At 41.6% G+C, this 17751-nt stretch overlaps 2 pseudogenes; one reads left to right on the top strand and one right to left on the bottom strand.

Annotated features, from left to right (window-relative positions):
• The first annotated feature begins 6597 nt into the window (after positions 1-6597).
• LOC102872357 overlaps positions 6598-17751 on the top strand; it is a 16244-nt pseudogene continuing 5090 nt past the window's right edge.
• LOC102845228 lies at positions 8757-9077 on the bottom strand (annotated as a pseudogene).

Raw genomic sequence — 17751 nt, 5'->3', positions numbered from 1 at the left:
AATAATAATAAAAGATATTGTCTTAACATCTAAACTCAACATAAAAGTAAGATGTTTTTCTGAAGACTGGATAAAACTGAGTCACACACCTGTGCAGGAGTGACAAGCAGTGACTTTTGATGGCAAGTCAAAAAAAGGAGAGGGATTCAACCCAGAGGCCATAGTGACCTAAGCATGCATCAAGATCCCATAATAAGTCTTGTCATCATCCACCAGACTAGACTCCCTTGCACCAATTCTATCTTGACGTTGTATGTGCACGTTGAAGGGGGGAAAAAAATGAGTTACAGCCTCTGACCAAAGCTGTGCAAACATCACCTCTCTCCACATGATACTCATTGTTCTTGAGTTGGAAGTGACTCATAGCTGACCCTTCAGCAGTTTTTCTCAGGGGAGGAGATTGCCCATCTTTCTCACTCAGACCTGGTGGATTCAGCATTTACCTTTGGTTTATCAATGCAATCCTTTACCTTAGTATTCCAAAGACTGAGTGTTTACAATGGGGGGAAAAATGCTTACATTCCTCCCAGGTCCTGCATGTTCCTCTCCTACAGTATTTTCTTATTTACTAATAAATCTATAAGTTTCCTATTCCTTGAAAAACTTTAATTTTTCTTTCAACAAAGCTGTCTGACTGTTTTTATTTACAAAGTGTCATGCAACCATCACCACAGTTGGTTTTAAAAACTATTGAACTGTGCGCTGTAAGGTCATTGTTGTTGTTATCCAGTCTACTACAACTCACAGTAACCCTATGAACAGATCTGAACCTTGGTCTATCTTGAACGATACTCATGATCTCTGCTATGCTTTTGCCCATTGTTACCGTCACCGTGTCAATATATCTTGTTAAGGGTTTTCTTTTCTTTCTCCAATCTTCTGCACTTCCCAACTAGATATCTTTGTCCAAAGACTGGCCCCTCTTGACATCACACCCAAAATATGTGAGATGAAGGTTTCCCACTCCTGCTTCTAAGGAGCACTCTGGTTGCCCTTCCTCAAAGACTTACTTGTTCTTTTGGCAATCCATAGGATATTCAGTACTTTTCTACTACACCAAAATTTGAAAATATAGGATTTAAGGTTATCTGGAGTCTGTATATTCCTATAAATCTGCTAAAAATTGAGTCAATTGTTGCTGAATAATGGATGTTGAATAAGGACTGAAAAGTCAGGGAGCAAGTATTTCTCTCTGAGCAACAAATGCTCAGAATTTTGGCCTACTAGGGAAAAGAGTTGCACAGTCAACCCAAAGGCAGGTAGTCAAATCCATGAACTGCCCTGAGGGAGAAAGGTAGACATTCTCCTTCCTTGGGACTTAACTGCCTTCTGAAACCAACTGAGGAGGGAATCAGCTATAAGGCAGAGTTTGAAGTTTTTAAATTGGTATGGTTTTGTTTTTCAGATTTAAGAGTTAGTAACAAATGGTTCCTTGAGCACCTGCCCTTTGGCAGTCTGCATGTTTCACTTGATCTCTCATTTTCATTACAATGTATGGGAGGTCTGTTCCCACACGCAAACGGCATGTTGGCATGGTCTGTTCTCATTTACATTCGCGAAAAACATACTTCAGAGGGACCCACTAACTTGTCCCACCCCACAGCCCTTCAAGACAGCTAGATCTGACTCCAGCGCCCGCTTCCTCCGTAGTGGACACAGTCACGTTATTCTTCCTGTTTTCATACTTTCTCTTTTCTCTTCCTTCCTACTCTTCTTATCCCTCGGTCTCTCTACTCCAAAACCTAAACATATTTTTTGCTCTTAATTTTTCAGTTAAAGTAGGAAACTTCCATCCCCCCTTCTCATTTTCCCCTTCCTCCTCTCCCTCGAATTGATTAATTCTGTCTGTCCTGTGAGATAGACACCCTGAACCCTGCCTGACCTAGGGGTGAGGGCGTTCCTGGCAGAGGAGGCTTCCTTGCTGCCAGAGCAAACCAGTGACAAAATCACTGCCTTTTGGTCATGCTGACTCAGGGCATCCTCCTTCGCCTCCCAGGCTGTGAATCTCCACGAGAAGAGCCTGCTTGCTCCCTAGGGGTAACTCGCCTCCCTCCAGGCTCCTCCCAGCCCTGACACTGCCCTCGCGCTGCCACCAGAAATACCTGTGGACTTTGATTTTGTTCTGTTTGGAAGAAGGAGTTAGAAGTTTATTCTGCTTTCATTTTTCTTTCTGGATCTCAATTTTACAACAACTTTGAAAGAAGAAACCCTGAATTTGGATCCAGAGTTTGTTGAAGGCCATTTCAGTTAAGGTAAGCATTTTTTCATTTCTACTTTAAAAACATTTTTTCTTAAGTTCTTAAAAAAATTTTTTTGTGTGTTTTTATCGTTGAATCAATTGGATCCGACTGGTGCCTTCTTCAGCAGAGCATCTGGTGGATTTGAACCGTGGGCCTTTGAGATTGCTCATTTCCACCTTAATAAAGCAATAGTTTTATCAGTGAGAGAAAGGAACTCATTTTGCACGTTTCAGCATGCAAACTAACTACTGTTAATTAAAAACAGCTATAACATTTCAATTGTGCCAAATTTAAATATAGTTTACCCTTTGACTTGTACAAAATTCAGGTGCTTAATAATCCCTTCGTTCCTCTTTGCCTCTGCTCATTGATTCACTTTCCTGTTGTCTGTTGTCCAGCACAGAATACCCACTGGAAAGCATGAGCTGTGCGTATTTAGCTCTATTCAGTCTTTCTTGTTGGACTCTCAGCTGAGAATTTTCATTTCCACCCAATATAAACGGAAACAGAATCCACATTTTTTTTTTCTGTGAACAAAATCAACTGCTCTTTATTCTGTTTCACTGTTGTTGGGAAGAATCCACATTTAAAGTGTACATTCTAATTCCGTTTTACTCAGATGAAAAGGAAACTTCTCAGTGGAAAGACAAACTGAATTGAACAATTTGAAGCCATGATTTGTGCAGGAGTTAGGGAAGGAGTACACAGGGCTTTACCCACCCCTCCCTCCACCCATCAAATTGTGTGACCCTGGGATGAAGCCCCCTCTCAAGGTACACAGGGCTGAATTATTATTCTCAAAGATGATTATACTGATAGTGAAGTTGACCTCCTGCCTTATGCTCCTGGCCTGTGACTTGAGATGGATCAAAATTTGAGTTTTTGTTGGAAGACTTTAGAAATCGAGAGAAAGTGTCTTGGAAAGGAAGAATTTTTTATTTAAATCTATCAGCATTTTCCCTGCCATTTTTCCCTGTCTGGGACTCTTACCTTCTCTTTGCTTTGAAGCAACTGTGAATCCCATGAGGATTTTGGCTCCTCTTTAAACACAATACAAATAATAATACTGTATTATGATGATGATAATCACTTTTACACAAAGTTATAAGAGATCAGAAATCGAGCTTTCTCTCTGTTTAACTGAAATGTTTATTGCAAATAACACTGTCTTCACAAGTTTGGGGGTTTTAAATCCAATTATGCCTGACCTTTGAACACTTAAAATGGTTTTTAAAAAAAATTTGCTAGATATAACTGTAGCAATGGTCTCAAGGATGTTGGAGATGGTGGGAATGGTGAAGATAGGACAAGGTTGAGTTGTTACTCATAAGGTCACTATGAGTTGTAGTTGACCCAACAACACTAGCAACACACAGCTGCACCAAAGAGAAAACGTGTTCACTAGCCTCAACACCTGGAAAGCAACAGGTTTCCTTTTTAGAGGAAGAATATTTACTTTTAAATACCTCATTTTTAGCTTGAAACAAGGAACAGAAAAGTTTATTTCATTCTTTTGAGGAACAAAACTAAGTATCTTTTAGGTTCACAGCATGGTCTACTATTATTATTGCAAATGTAAAAAATTACTTTAAAACTTAGTAGCTGGTCATTATTCCCTCTAATGTTTTTAACTCTCCAGTTTTTTAAAAAGAAAAACAACAACAAAAACCCCCCAAAACCCCAAACCAAAGCCTTATCTTTGTATTGTTGATGTGTGCCATCAAGTCAGAACTGGCCCATAGCTGACCAGAAAACTCTGGTGTCTTACTGGTAAGAAGCTGTGCTACAATCCCAAAGTTGCTAGATTTGAATATACCACCTGCTCTGCAAGATAGCAGTCTCCTCTCGTATGATTTACTGCACATGAAAACCTGCTGGCGTGTTAGCTATGTCTTGCTTCCAACTCAATGGCCTGCAACCACTATCAAAGCCTGAATAGTTGGAAATACGAGGTAGCTGGGAGCAGCTTAACTCCCTTCCTTTGGTTCAGGTTCTTTCAGGTAAGCTGGTTACGTCTGGGCTCCATGGAGGGAAGATCCACTTCCTGGCTCACGCAGGGGTCTCTGCACTGAGTGTTCTCATGCCATACCATCTGGCTCCCCAGAGCAGGTGACTTACAAGGGAACACCCAGCACTGAAGGCAATCTTGATGTGATCTCAATGATTTTTCAGCCCTCCTGCTATATTCTATTCTTTAGTTGTTATTAAGTGTGTTGAGTTGTAGATGACTCGTAGTGACCCTATGAACAAAAGACCTGGACACCTGTATAATTTTCGTTTTGTACTTTCTCCGGGTTCATAGGGTTTCCAGAGGCAAACTATTACGGAAGTGGGTGCCACTCCTGCAGGTCAAATAATTCCTCCCACTCTTCAGGGGAGGGGATCACACAAGGTGTTTTTGAGTTTAAAATCAGAAGCATTTGGTTTCTGGAAGTCTGAGATTTGTGTCAGAGCCTGACTCCATTTGGATTCTTGGCATGATTAAGACTCTATTTGAGTTCTTAGCATCAACAAACCAGCCATGTGGCTGTGTCCTCAGAAGAGTGCAGCTGAAAATCGAGTACAACTTCCAGGCGAGCTTGTAGTTAGTTGCCATCCAACTGACCCCTACTCAATAGGGAGACCCTGGATGAGATGGGTTGATACAGTAACTAGGGCCCTGGGGGTGGTGTGTGGGAGTCAGTGAGGCTGGATCAGGACAGGGCAGACTTCAGAGCTGCTGTACAGAGGGTAACTATGAGTCGCAGGCGAATCAACAGCACATAACAACAACAACAACATAAAAACCTTAAGTATAACAGTGCAGAATCTTGGCTGATCCTGTACAACCCTCACAGTCTCTGCTGTGCTATTGTTATAGCTGAGAAGTCAGTCTATTTCATTAATGGTCTTCTCTTTTACTGAGCTTCTATTTTTCAAAGAATGAGGTCCTTTTCCAAGACTGACTCCCCTGATAACATGCCTGAAGTTATTGAGACAAAGTCTCACCATCTACGCCTCTAGGGAGCACTCAGAGTTGAATTCTTTTTAAGACAGATTTGTTCATTCTTTTAGCATCCATAGTATATTCAATATTCTTTGTTAACACTACAATCAAAGGCGTCACTTCTTCCATTTTTTTTAGTCATTGCCCAGAGAGTTCTGGTGTGTTAGTAAACAGTTGTGATCCCAACCCAGACAGGCAATTCAAACTCACTAGTTGTTCTAAGGAAGAAAGATAGTCTCCTCCCATGTAATTTACATTTTTACATGAAAACGTGCTAAAGAGTCAGCTATGAGTCAGTTCTGACTCAATGGCAATGAGGGAGTGAGTAAGTGATTACGTGGAAAATGAGACCTAGTCAAGTAGCAGGAAGCTCAGAACCAGTTCCATAAACCTTTTCAATCTGCAGTTGTGTTGATGTCCCAGTTATGATTGTTTACTTGCTGTCGCCCTGCCTACAATAGTGATGGACTTTAAATATCACCAGTTATGATTTGAGGATGATTTTATTTATATCATATAAAAATGAACCCTTGGTCATGATTCAGTGGTATACTTTGGGCAACATGCTGATTGTTTACCTCAGTCCAAAATGATTTACCTATTTTTGTCCTGTTTATGCCTCATAAAAGGAGTATCTATAGAATATGTTTGCATCTAAAGTCTATTCCGCCTAAAACAAAGGCAGAGGCAGAGTGGACCAGGCGTAGGCAGTGAAAGGGTAGAAATACAGTGTAAAGTGAGTACAATGAAAAGAGATTTTGTACAAGCAAGAGTTCTAGCCAGTTGCCTTTCAATTTTTTAGGACTTTAGCCAAGAATTAAGATAAATTCCCATCTTGTCATTTAGGAAATCTGATGAGTAGCAAAATACCACGTGAGCATTTCCTTAAGCATACAGAGAAATTTTGGGAAGAGCTTGACAAAATGTCTGTTCAGATTCAGTGTGTCTAGGGTTGTTGTTATATGACGTTGAGTCGACTTGTGACTCACAGCAAGCCTCTGAACAACGAATTTGAACCTTGGGCTATCTTGTACCATCCTCAGCATGTCTTATATACATTGTTGCAGTCACTGTCTCAGTCCATGTTGTTGATTGTCTTCCTCTCTTACTTCATCCCTCCCCTTCCCAAGAAAGATTTCTTTCTCCAAGGACTGGTCCCTTCTAAAAATGTGTTCAAAGTATGCCAGACAAAGGCTCATCATCCTTGCCTCCAAGGGAACCCTGTGATTGCAAACTCTCTCCTGAGAGACACACCAAAATAAACCAATTTGAAAATCCATTTTTCAGACTTCTGTATATGATTATATACCATGTAGTCATATAATATGTGTAATCATATATTATGGATGTTTTTCCCTCTTTTCACAGGCCATGGGAGATCAAGAACTACCTGGACTTTTGGTGTCTGGGTTTGAAGGACCAGAGTGTATGTGAAGAACATATTGGAGATCTGCAAAAACATTTTAATCTAATTACCATGCAAAAATTTTTTTAAAATAAAACACAATTAGGTAAAAAAATCCAAACTATTTACATGTGGGCAGGAAAGCCAACTATTGACAGAACACTCCTACAGAGCCTGCCTTCTTTGAAGATTATTGTCAATGGAGGAGTAGGTTTAGACCATCTGAACTTGGACCTCATTGCTGACCATGGTGTGAAACTGGCAAACACACCCCAGGTGGTCTCAAGCCCCACAGCAGACATGGGAATGGCCTTGTTTCTGGCTTCAGCCCGAAGACTGGTAGAAGGTGAATGACCATTTAACCTGTTGATTTTACAAACAAATTTTTCACAAAAGAAATTTACTGACAAATATCTACTCTCATCCATACTTGTTAAGATAATTTGAAAAATCTATAGATAGGCATCATTAAAACACAAATGCTCTGGTTGTCCTGATTTCTCTATACTATGTCTATAACTTTACTTCACTTGAGAATTTAGACCTCTCTTGGCAGTTTGCAACCTGCATTAGTGTCTTAGCATGACAACCCCCAAGGAAACATATCCCAGTCTGTTTCCTAGAAGAGCCCAGGTCATGCATGGGCTGCTCACCGAAAAGATTGGCAGTTCAAACTCACCAGCCACTCTGAGGGAGAAAAGTAAGGCATTCAGCTTCCACAAAGATTACAATCTCAGAAACCCAATGGACAGTTCTCCTCTGTTCTAGAGGGTCACTAGGAGTCAGAATTGACCTGACGGTAGTGCATTTAATCAATGTGTGTACGCATACACGTACACCTCTCAACAACTCTTTTCAGCCAGAAATCCTTCAATAAGTGTGGGGGAAAAAAGCCATCTTCAGACATTCTATTATGTGGCTCTGGTCACATTATGAGGGAACTAGCATTTATTCCATTATTAATGTCTTCCAGAGACTTTTGTGTCTCCCATATAGGAACAACTGGGTGCCTGTGGTCTGCAGACAGCATTCTCTAACAGATAACTTGGTGGAGAAGTCCAAGTGAAGTTTGTCGGGTGTGATTACTGGTGTCATTTCTATTGCCTACTCTGTACTTTGTACATTTTAGGTCATCAGTTGGCTCATTCAGCAGATCCAAGTAATGTTTCTGGAAACTGGATGGGTCAAGAAGTGACAGGGGCCACCCTGGGCATCATTGGCATGGGCAGCATTGGCTATAAGATTGCCCAGAGGGCCAATGCATTCAAAATGAAGATTCTCTATCACAATAGGACTCGGAGGTAAAGTTCATATAATGACGTTTTGAATTAACTGAGCAAACCCTGCGTTATTACTAATGTTAATTGATTGGGGATGAACATTCTTTTAAGTGGTACAGCAGTGATCCGTCTATTTGCTCTTCTGAAGTAATGTAGAGGTGCTGTGATGATGGACGACTGTACCATAGGTGTGTCAAACACCATAATTGGCTGTCCATTATGGGCAGTGTTTGGTGGAGCTCCCAGATTGATTCAGGTTTGGAAGCCGGAGTGGCATCCACTTCCTAAATCACATGCCTTTGAAAAGTCTATGAAGTAGGAGAAATGATGACTATAAAGGCTTTAGGCCTTTTGTGTATATATATACAGACATAGAGAGAGAAAGAGAGAAGCGTGCCTTTGTATTTAAATGTCAATTGGGCCCAAGGGCCTAGTGTTACTATTTTTTTTTTCTGAGAGAGATGACTCAATTTATTATTTTGAACTTGACCCCGCATTCCCGCTTCAGGCTCCAACATTGCTAGGAAGTACCACCTCCCACCCTTAGAAGAGTCATTCCCATAAGCATGTAGGGGGTAAACTAGTCAGGGCTCTTCAGAATAGTCAGGGTTGCACACTCATCAAACAAGGAAACTACAAGAAGGGCTCGGTAACTGCACAGTGAGTTGGGCAAAGTTCCTTTTACTGTGGCGGAATGCCTAAGTCTCTAGATTCCTTGGCTGGAACATGGTACCAGATAGGGTCAACAAAACAGTGAGCAGGCTTCACTTTCTACAGGACTGTAGTGCATCAATCACCATGTGAAGGGGCCCCAGCAGGCCGGCAATGCCGAGGGTCCATGTAGTTCAGGAGCTCGACGCCCTTGCCATGGCTCTGGCTCTGGCAGCTTTGGCCTCGTCCTCTAGTTCATCTAGGAAACGTTCCTGTGACACTGAGTAGAAGGTGTAGCCATAAATAGCAAGCACTAGGGCCCCGATACCCAGGCCTGTCACGATGTTCCGGGTCCGCCGCTGTGGCAGCGTCTTCTGCCACTAGGTGAGACACACCTGGTGCATGAATTGTAGCTGCGCGGGAGTCAATTTTTCCCGAGTTGTGTCGATGCGCTGAGCCACTGGGCCCTTTCCACTCTTCGCATTTAGAGGGTCTCCTGCTCCGGGCGCTGCCATGTTGCCGCTTAGTGTTACTATTTTTGAGAAACATTATTTTAAATTGTACAGCACTCTTCTATTTGCTCTACTGAAGTAATCTGGGTTTGCTGTGAAGCTGAACCTTGTGTCATTGGGGTCAAATACCATAATGGCTGTGTATGGTATACAGTGTTTGGTGGAGCTCCCAGTTTAAGACAGGTTTGGTAGCAGGAGTGGCATCAATTTCCTAAACCACATGCCTCTGGAAAGTCTATGAACCTGGAGAAACAATCAGTTATAGAAAGGCTTCAGACCTTTGATTCCTAGGGTTGCTATGAGTTGTGCTCGACTTTATAGCAATCATCAACAACAACAACCACAGTATTGCTTATATTGTTCCTCCGTTTTTCATACGCCTCTCTATTCTTTTCCAAAAAGGAGAAATGTTTATTATCTTAGTTATCTATTGCTGTTATAACTGAAATACCACAAGAGGATGAATTGAACAAAACAGAAATTGTTTTCTAGTTTAGGGAGCTAAAAGTCCAAATTCAGGATGTTGGCTCTAGAGAAAGGATTTATTTGTGGATTATGAAGGAAAGACTTGTTTCCTTCAGCATATGTAAGCCTGGTATTAATTGGTGATCTCCAGGAACCTGGGTTCAAAGGAGCTCCACTCCTAGTTCTTCTATTTTTTATGATCCTGAAGTCTAGAAAAGTGGCAGAATCATCTGCTCCTGTCCTGTCAGTTTGGTTTCATTGTGCTGATAACCTTGGCTGGCATCATGGACCACAAAGAAGCAAGACAAAAACACACAGGAGGAAAAACTCCTGTGAGGATGTAATACATAATGCAAATAAAATGCCTCAATAAAAAAAGTGTGTGTGTGTGTGTGTGTGTAATGGTTCTGAAATTTCTATCTCTGCTTGGTGTTCTACTTTCTCAATAAGATTTTCCTCTGAGTTTCACACACATGTGCAGCAGTTCTTTTGAAACTTCAATGCCCTGCAAACACCTTACATTTCCATATTTTAAAATAATGGGACACTTGACCTTTGCCCTCATACTTGTTTGCAATCTCAGTTAAGTTTTCCTCTTCTTGGTAAATGGTTCCACCACCCACTCAGTCGTCGTTGTTGTTGTTAGATGCCATCAAGTTGAGTGTGACCCACAACAACTCTATGAAAAATAGATTTGAACCCTATTCTATCCTGTGCCATCTTCACACTTCCTCACACTAGAGCCCAGTGCAGCAGCAGTCAGTGTGGCAATCCACCTGGTTAAGGGTTTTCCTCTTCTTCTCTGACCCTCCAACTTTCCAAGCATCATGTCCCTTTCCAAGGAATATCTTCTCCTAGCCACATGTCCAAAGTACAGGAGGTGAAGCTTTCTCATCTTTGCCTCCAAGGAGCACTCTGGCTACACTTTCTCCAAGACATATCTGGTTTTTTGGCAGTCCATGGTTGTTTAGTACTCCACCCCAAAACCATAGCTCAAAGGCATCTATTCTTCTTCTGTCATCCTTTTTCATTGTCCAGCTCTCAGATGCATATCAAGTGATCAGAAAGACCATGGCCTGAATTGGGTACATCTTATCCTCAAACTGGCATCATTGCCCCCAATAATTTGGAGAGGTCCCTGACTGCAGACCTGTGCAGTGCAATAGCAATGCATTTCTTGATTTTTTGACTGCTGTTATCAAGGATGTTGATTGTGGATCCTAATAAGGTGAAGTTGTTGACAGTTTTAATCTTTTCTCTATCTATCATAATGTTGCTTATAGATCCAGTGGTAAGAATTTTTGTTTTCTTGATGTTGAGATGCAGTCCATATTGAAGGCTGTATTCTTTGATTTTTTTGCACCAAGTGCTTCAAGTCCTCCTCACTTTCAGCAAGTAAGGTTGTGTCATCTGTATAACACAGATTATTGAATCCTCCAGTCTTGATATCACATTCTTCTTCATAGAATCCAGCTTCTCAAATAATTTGCTCAGCAGACAGATTGAATAGGTATGAAGAGATAATGCAACCCTGACACACTCCCTTCTTAATTTTAAACCATGTAATATTCCTTTGCTCATATATGCAACAGCTTTTTGATCTAGGTATAGGTTTCAGATGAACACAACTAAGTGCTCGGGAATTCCCATTCTTTTCAGTGTTAATCATAACTTGCTATGATCCACACAGTCAAATGCCTTTGCATAGTCATTAAATATAAATAAATATTCTTCTAGCATTCTTTACTTTCAGCCAGGATCCATCTGACATCAGCAATTATATTCCTGGTGCCATGGCCTCTTCTAAATCCTGCTTGAACTTCTGATAGTTGCCATCTATGTACTGTTCTAGCTAATTTTGAATGATCATCAGCAGTATTTTTTGTGGCTTTTTAAACAATTTTTTAAAAATTATTTTTTGTGTGTGTGATGTCTGTGTTTCATTGATTATGCAAAGGTTTTTGATTATGTGGATCATAACAAACTGTGGCTGACTCTGAGAAGAATGGGAATACCAGAACACTTGATGGTGCTAATGCAAAACCTATACTTGGACCAAGAGGCAGTCGTCAGAACAGAGCAAGGAAACACTGCATGGTTCAAAATTGTGAAGGGCGTACACTAGGGATGTGTCCTGTCTCCATACCTTTTTAACCTGTATGCAGAACAGATTATCTGGGAGCCTGAGCTCTGTGAGGAGAAATGTGGGGTCAGGATTGGTGGAAGATCTACCAACAATCTGTGTTATGTAGATGACCCAGCCCTGCTTGCTGAAAGTGAGGAGGACCTGAAGCACCTGCTGCAGAGGGTCAAGGACTGCAGCCTTCAATAGGGATTGAGGCTCAATGTCAAGAAGACAAAGATTCTCACCACTGGGCCAATTGGCAGCATCAGGATGGATGGTGAAGAGATTGAGATTGTTCACAGCTTTAGTTTGCTTGGCTCCACAGTCCACACTCCTGGCACCAGCAGCCAGGAAATTAAAAGATGTATTGCCATGGGAAAGTCTACTGTTAGGGACCTCTCCAAAGTACTGAAGAGCAATGGTGTCTCTCTGGAGATTAAGGTGCGTTTGATACAGGCCATGGTCTTTGCTATCACTTATTATGTGTCAGAGAGTTGGATAATGACTAGGGAGGATGAAAGGAGAATTGATGCCTTTGAGTTGTGGTGCTGGAGAAGAGTATTCAGTGTACTATGGACTGCTAAGAAAACAGACTCAGCCTGGAGAGGGTTAAACCAGGCGGCTCCTTGGAGACAAGGTTTCTGAGGCTCCGTCTGACATACTTTGGACATGTTGTAAGGAGGGACCGGTCCTTGGACATCATGCTTGGGAGAGTGGAGGGACAGCACAGGAGGGGAAGGCCCTCTATGAGGTGGATTGATTCAGTGACTGGGGTAATTGGGATGGGTGTATTGGAGACAGTGCGATTTGCACAGGACAGAGCAGAGTTTAGGGCTGTTGTACATAGGGTTGCTGTGAGTCACAAGCAACTTGATAGCACATAATAGCAACAACAACTATCAGATTGGATCTGACTGGTACAGGAGGAGCTTGCCTCTCTTCCAGCAGAGCACCTGGTGGATTCAAACCACATACCTCTGGGATTGCAGTGCAGCTACTTGCCACTAGGTCATCAGAGTTCCCTATCTTCAGCAGTGTTTTGCTTGAATGTGATATTAATGATATTGTTGGATAGTTTTCACCTTCTGTTGGATACCTTTTTTTCCTTTTGGGTATGGGAACAAATATGTATCTCTTCCAATCTGTTGGTCAGACAGCTGCTCTCCAAATTTCCTGGCATAGACTGGCAAGTGCATCTGGGGTTGCATCTGTTAATTGAAACAAGTCAATTGATAACCCATCAATTCCTGGGGTCTAATTTTTTGACCATACCTTCAGTGAAGTTTTCACGTCCTCCTTCGTTATCATTGACTCCTGCTCATATGGTACTTGCTGAAACTTTTCAGTGTCAGTCAGTTCTTTTTTTTTGCACAATGACTCCGTGTATTCCCTCCATCTCCTTTTGATGCTTCCTGGGTCATTCAACATATTGCCCATAGCATCTTTCAATATTGCAACTCAAGACTTAAATTTGCTTTTCAGTTATCCCAGTTTAAGTAATGCAGAGCAAGTTCTTCTCTTTTTATTCTCCATGTCCAGAACTCTGCACATTCCATTATAATACTTTGCTTTTTCATCTCAAGCTACCCTTTGAAATCTTCTGTTTAACTCTTTTACTTTGGCATTTTCCCCACTTTGGCTTGGTTTCCCAATGCTTTGGTGGCATTTTCAGAGTCTATTTTGACATCATTTCAATTCTTTCCTTTCTCCTCTCCCTTTTCTCTTCATGGATAGTATCCTTGATGTCATCCCACAACTCATCTGGTCTTTGATCATTGGTGTTCAATACTTCAACTCTATTCTTAAGATGATTTTGAAATTTAGGTGAAATAGATTCAAGTTTGTTTTTGGTTCTTATGCATTTGTTTTTGTTTTCTTCTGCCTCAATTTAAACGTGCACATGAGTAATTGCACATGAGTAAGTCTGATGCAAAGTCCACCCCTGTCCTAGTTTTTACTGCTAATAATTAGCTTCTCTGATGATCCTTCCCACAGATGCAGTCAATCTGATTCCTATGTAGTCCATCATGTGAGGACCATGTGTAAAGTTTCCATTTGTGTTGGTTTTTTAAAAAAAGATATCTACAATTAATAAATCATTGGGGGGGGGTGTACATTTTGTTATTCCACAAGGGTAAATCAGTGCTGCTTATCCAGGAGCACTGTGAGTTCTTTGACCACAGGATTTCTTTGAGTAATCAACTGTCTGGAATGGTCAGGAGTCAAAATTGGGTCTAAAATAAAAAGAAAATACAAAATCTTGACTGCATCCGACTCATTGTCTCTCGGCATACCTAGCAACAATTTAGGCTCTTCTCTAATTGTTTTTGTGGAAACCTGCAGTGTGGTTGCACTCCCTTTGCTAATATTAAAAACATACTTGATGGGTGACTGGGCTCTGAATCATTTGAGGCAAAAATGGGGTGAGATGCAGCCCCTTCTCAGGTCTGTTGTGGAGCAGTCTTTGGGTTCTGAGGGCAAACCTTTAAGAATTCAAAAGCACCTTGGGGAGTTTTCAAAGGACAGCTAGCTGGGCATTCTGAATGGCTGTCCAGTCACAGAAGGTTGGGTGCTGAGGGGCGCAGGAGAGTGCTGAAGGGATGCTGTCTTTCAGACTCTGTCCTGAAGGGTATGTCTTCCTTTGGGGGGAAATTGGACATCTGACTACAAAAGGTGATTGTCTCCTTACTACCTTTGTAGGAATTTGGCGCAGGAGGTGGCTGTTGGAGCCACTTACTGTGAGCACCTGGATGACCTGCTGCGGGAGTCAGACTTTGTGATGTTGACGGCCAGCCTGACCGCCCCAGACTCAAAACATGATTGGGAAGAGGGAGCTGAGGCTGATGAAACCCACGGGGATTCTCATCAGTGTTGGCAGAGGTGGTGCATGCCTTGTTCATCTTTTGGCCAAATAGGACACTGTTCTCTTTGATTAGAAAGGCACACAGGGCGAGCTCTGGTGGCCTACTGGCAAGAAGCTGCACTGCAATCCCAGAAGTGTGCAGTTTAAATCCACCAGATGCTCTGCTGGAGAAGGAGGGACAATCTCCTCCTGTCCAGTCAGATCCAATTTGATGGTAAACACACACAGAGAGAAAGGCAAACAGGAGGATCCTCAGTTATACTTGTATCATTTTCTGACAAATTTTCCAGAATGATATCATATTCAGCAGACCCACCCAGACTGTGAATGGGTACACTATAAGGTATTAGACTTTCTATTTAGAAATGTTGCTGAATATTGCCGCCACATTGTTTTGAATTATTAATTAGTAACAGAAAATACAGGAATGCTACCATGTGGAGACTTAGCAGGCCAGATTTGGGTATTTATTAGGGGTAGAGACACCACAGTTTGATTCTGTGGGATAACGAAACAATGCATGGGGATGAATTTTCCAAACCTTCACATTCTAAAACCAGTGAGCACTATTTTAAAGACTTGCTACTTACATCGTGCTCAAACTTACTGCTATTAAGTCAGAGCTGACTCATAGCTGCTCCTTCAAGGGGTTTCACATAGGAAGAGACTGCCTATCTTTCTCCCTCTGAGCAGCTGGTGGTTCTGAACCACCAGAGAGACCTGGCCTTTTGCTAACAGCATAGCTCTCATTGGACTATAACATCTAAAATTTAAATATAGGAGGTAGTTGGGCCTGTGCTAGACCCAGACACGATGGTGAATTGAAACAATATTCACTGTGAAGGGGGCCAAAGTTCTGTTGACCCTGCTCAGTTTATTATGAAAGAGTGTCAAGGCTGACCTAAAACATCAAAAGCTTTTGAGAGTGCAAGGACTTGAAAACATTGGTTTCAAACTTGGCTCTACCACTAAACCTTGTGTATGCTATTTCTCTTCAGCTCTTATCTGCAAAATAGCACAACAAGCTTCCCATAAAACCACACAGGACTAAGTATATTGGAAAGTTCTATGGAACTTTGGATCTTTTATATGATGGGGAGGAATTGTGCATTATGGAATTTCATATACTTACAGTCTTATCAGATACTGGAGAAACATTTTAAGAATTCTAAAAGAAAGAGAACTTTGGTGGCCTACTGGATAGAGAGTTGTGCTGCCAACCCAAAAGGGCAGGCATATAATCCACCAGAAAGATGAAAAATCTCTCCCCATGCAATGAGCAGTTTCTGACAACCTGCTGGAGGGTCAGCTACAAGTTGGTGCTGATTTGATGGTGTTGCGTTGTAAGTAAAGAAGAAAAGAAATACTCCAGGAAAGGTGTGGAGTGAACCTCCATTCTGAATGTCTGTGTGTGGCCAGGGAGGCAGCTTCTCAGAAACTGTTACTAGGCTCCTTATATGGGCTCCTTCAAGTCAAACATGCCGTACTATTTTGGTTTGAAACACAGACATTTATGAATCACTGAACAGTATGGCTGTTTAGTTCTCACTTATATGTAGAAAAAATAGTCTCACTTATTTGTAGAAAAAGGAGTCTCTGGGTATGACAAATGATTTAGCAAATCAACTGCTCATCCAAAGGTTGGCAGGTCAAATCCTTCCAGAGCTGCTTTAAGAGGAAGGCCTGGGAATCTAATTAAGCCACAGTATTTTCATTTGCTTCATATGAACATGAAAGTTAGACAGTGACTATAGAAGACTGAATGATTGATGCCTTTGAACTGTGATTTTGACAAAGAATATTGAGTATAATTTGAACTGTCAAAAGAACAAATTTACCTTAGCAGAAGTATGAGCAAGGTGCCAGTACGGGTAGGGTAGTTGTTTCTCTTACATTGAGCATCTTAACAGGAATGTCCAGCCCCTGGAAGAGGACATCATGCTTAGGGAAGTAGAGTGTCAGTAAAAGAGAAGACCCTCACCAAGATAGATTGGTACCATGACTGCAAAAATGGGCTCAAGCACAAAAGAAATTGTGAAGGTGGAGCGTGGCCAGGAAGTTTTGTTCTGTTGTACACAGGGTCACTGTGAGTCAGAGCTGACTGGGTGACACTTGCCAACACACCATATGGAACACAGCCCTACTGATATGCACATGAGATTGCTATCAGTAGAGAGTGACTGTATAGCAACTGGCTGTAAGATATAAAAATACTATTTGGGAACTCATCTTCTAAGCTCAAATCCGATGACAGTTGTGGAGAGCTGGTATGGTGAAAGACTGGTTCACCATTTGGATCAGATAAACTTGGGTTTGAATCTGGAATCAGCAGGGATTTGAAATGCTATCACAAAAGTTTCTACTCTGGTGGTTCAAATCCACGAGAGTCCCTAAAGTACAAAGATAGGTAATCTTCTGTGTGATTTACACCCTCCCAAAACCCAACTGGAGCATCACCTATGAGTCTGTTTTGACTTGATGGCAATTAATTGAGGTGATTGGGGGGAAAACATTAAGACATATTTGATGATGAGCTAATGTGATTGATGTTTCTTTTCTGTGTGCTGTCTAAACATGGTGACTTCAGAGGCACTGTTTTGTTGATTCAGGTCAATTAGTTGATCAAGATGCCCTGGTGGATGCTCTTCAGACTGGTACAATTAAAGCTGCTGGGTTGGATGTGACATACCCGGAGCCCCTCCCAAGGTGACTAAACAAAAGGAAATCTGTATTCTTGAAAAACGCAGTCCTCAGAGAATAGCTTCATTTGGCTTCTGCATCCTTTCTGAGTAGTAAAAGGAGAAAATCTCAGAGAAATGCGTCAGAAGTCCTGTAGTGGTACATCTCTTTGCAATAGGAGGTGCACCTCCTTCAGGTCTCACCTGATCTCTGCCTCACCCCTTTACTCCTCTCTTCTCAGGACTATTTCTTCTTATGCTGAGTGCAAGTAGCCCTTCCCTTCCCCTAGTGATGTTGGCTTGCTGCTGGAGCACAAAGGATAAATTTTCTCTTTCTTTCTTTTTTTTTTTAATGTAGTTATGATTTATTTATTTTCTTTGGGGGAGTTTCCATTCATTCATTGTTGCACTTTTCTCCCCTCCCAACCTCCTCCCTAGTACACTACCCTCTTGGAAACGTAAAAGAAACCCATCAACAAACGAATGGCTAGAGAAGCCGTGGTATATTCGCACAATGGAATACTATGCTGCATTAAAAAACAAGGA

This window comes from Elephantulus edwardii, unplaced genomic scaffold (genome assembly GCF_000299155.1).
Source record: "Elephantulus edwardii isolate Elephantulus edwardi_28Jun2011 unplaced genomic scaffold, EleEdw1.0 scaffold00207, whole genome shotgun sequence".
Taxonomy (NCBI): domain Eukaryota; kingdom Metazoa; phylum Chordata; class Mammalia; order Macroscelidea; family Macroscelididae; genus Elephantulus; species Elephantulus edwardii.
The sequence above is the reverse complement of the archived record's forward strand: the minus strand, read 5'-3'. Positions and strand labels throughout refer to the sequence as shown.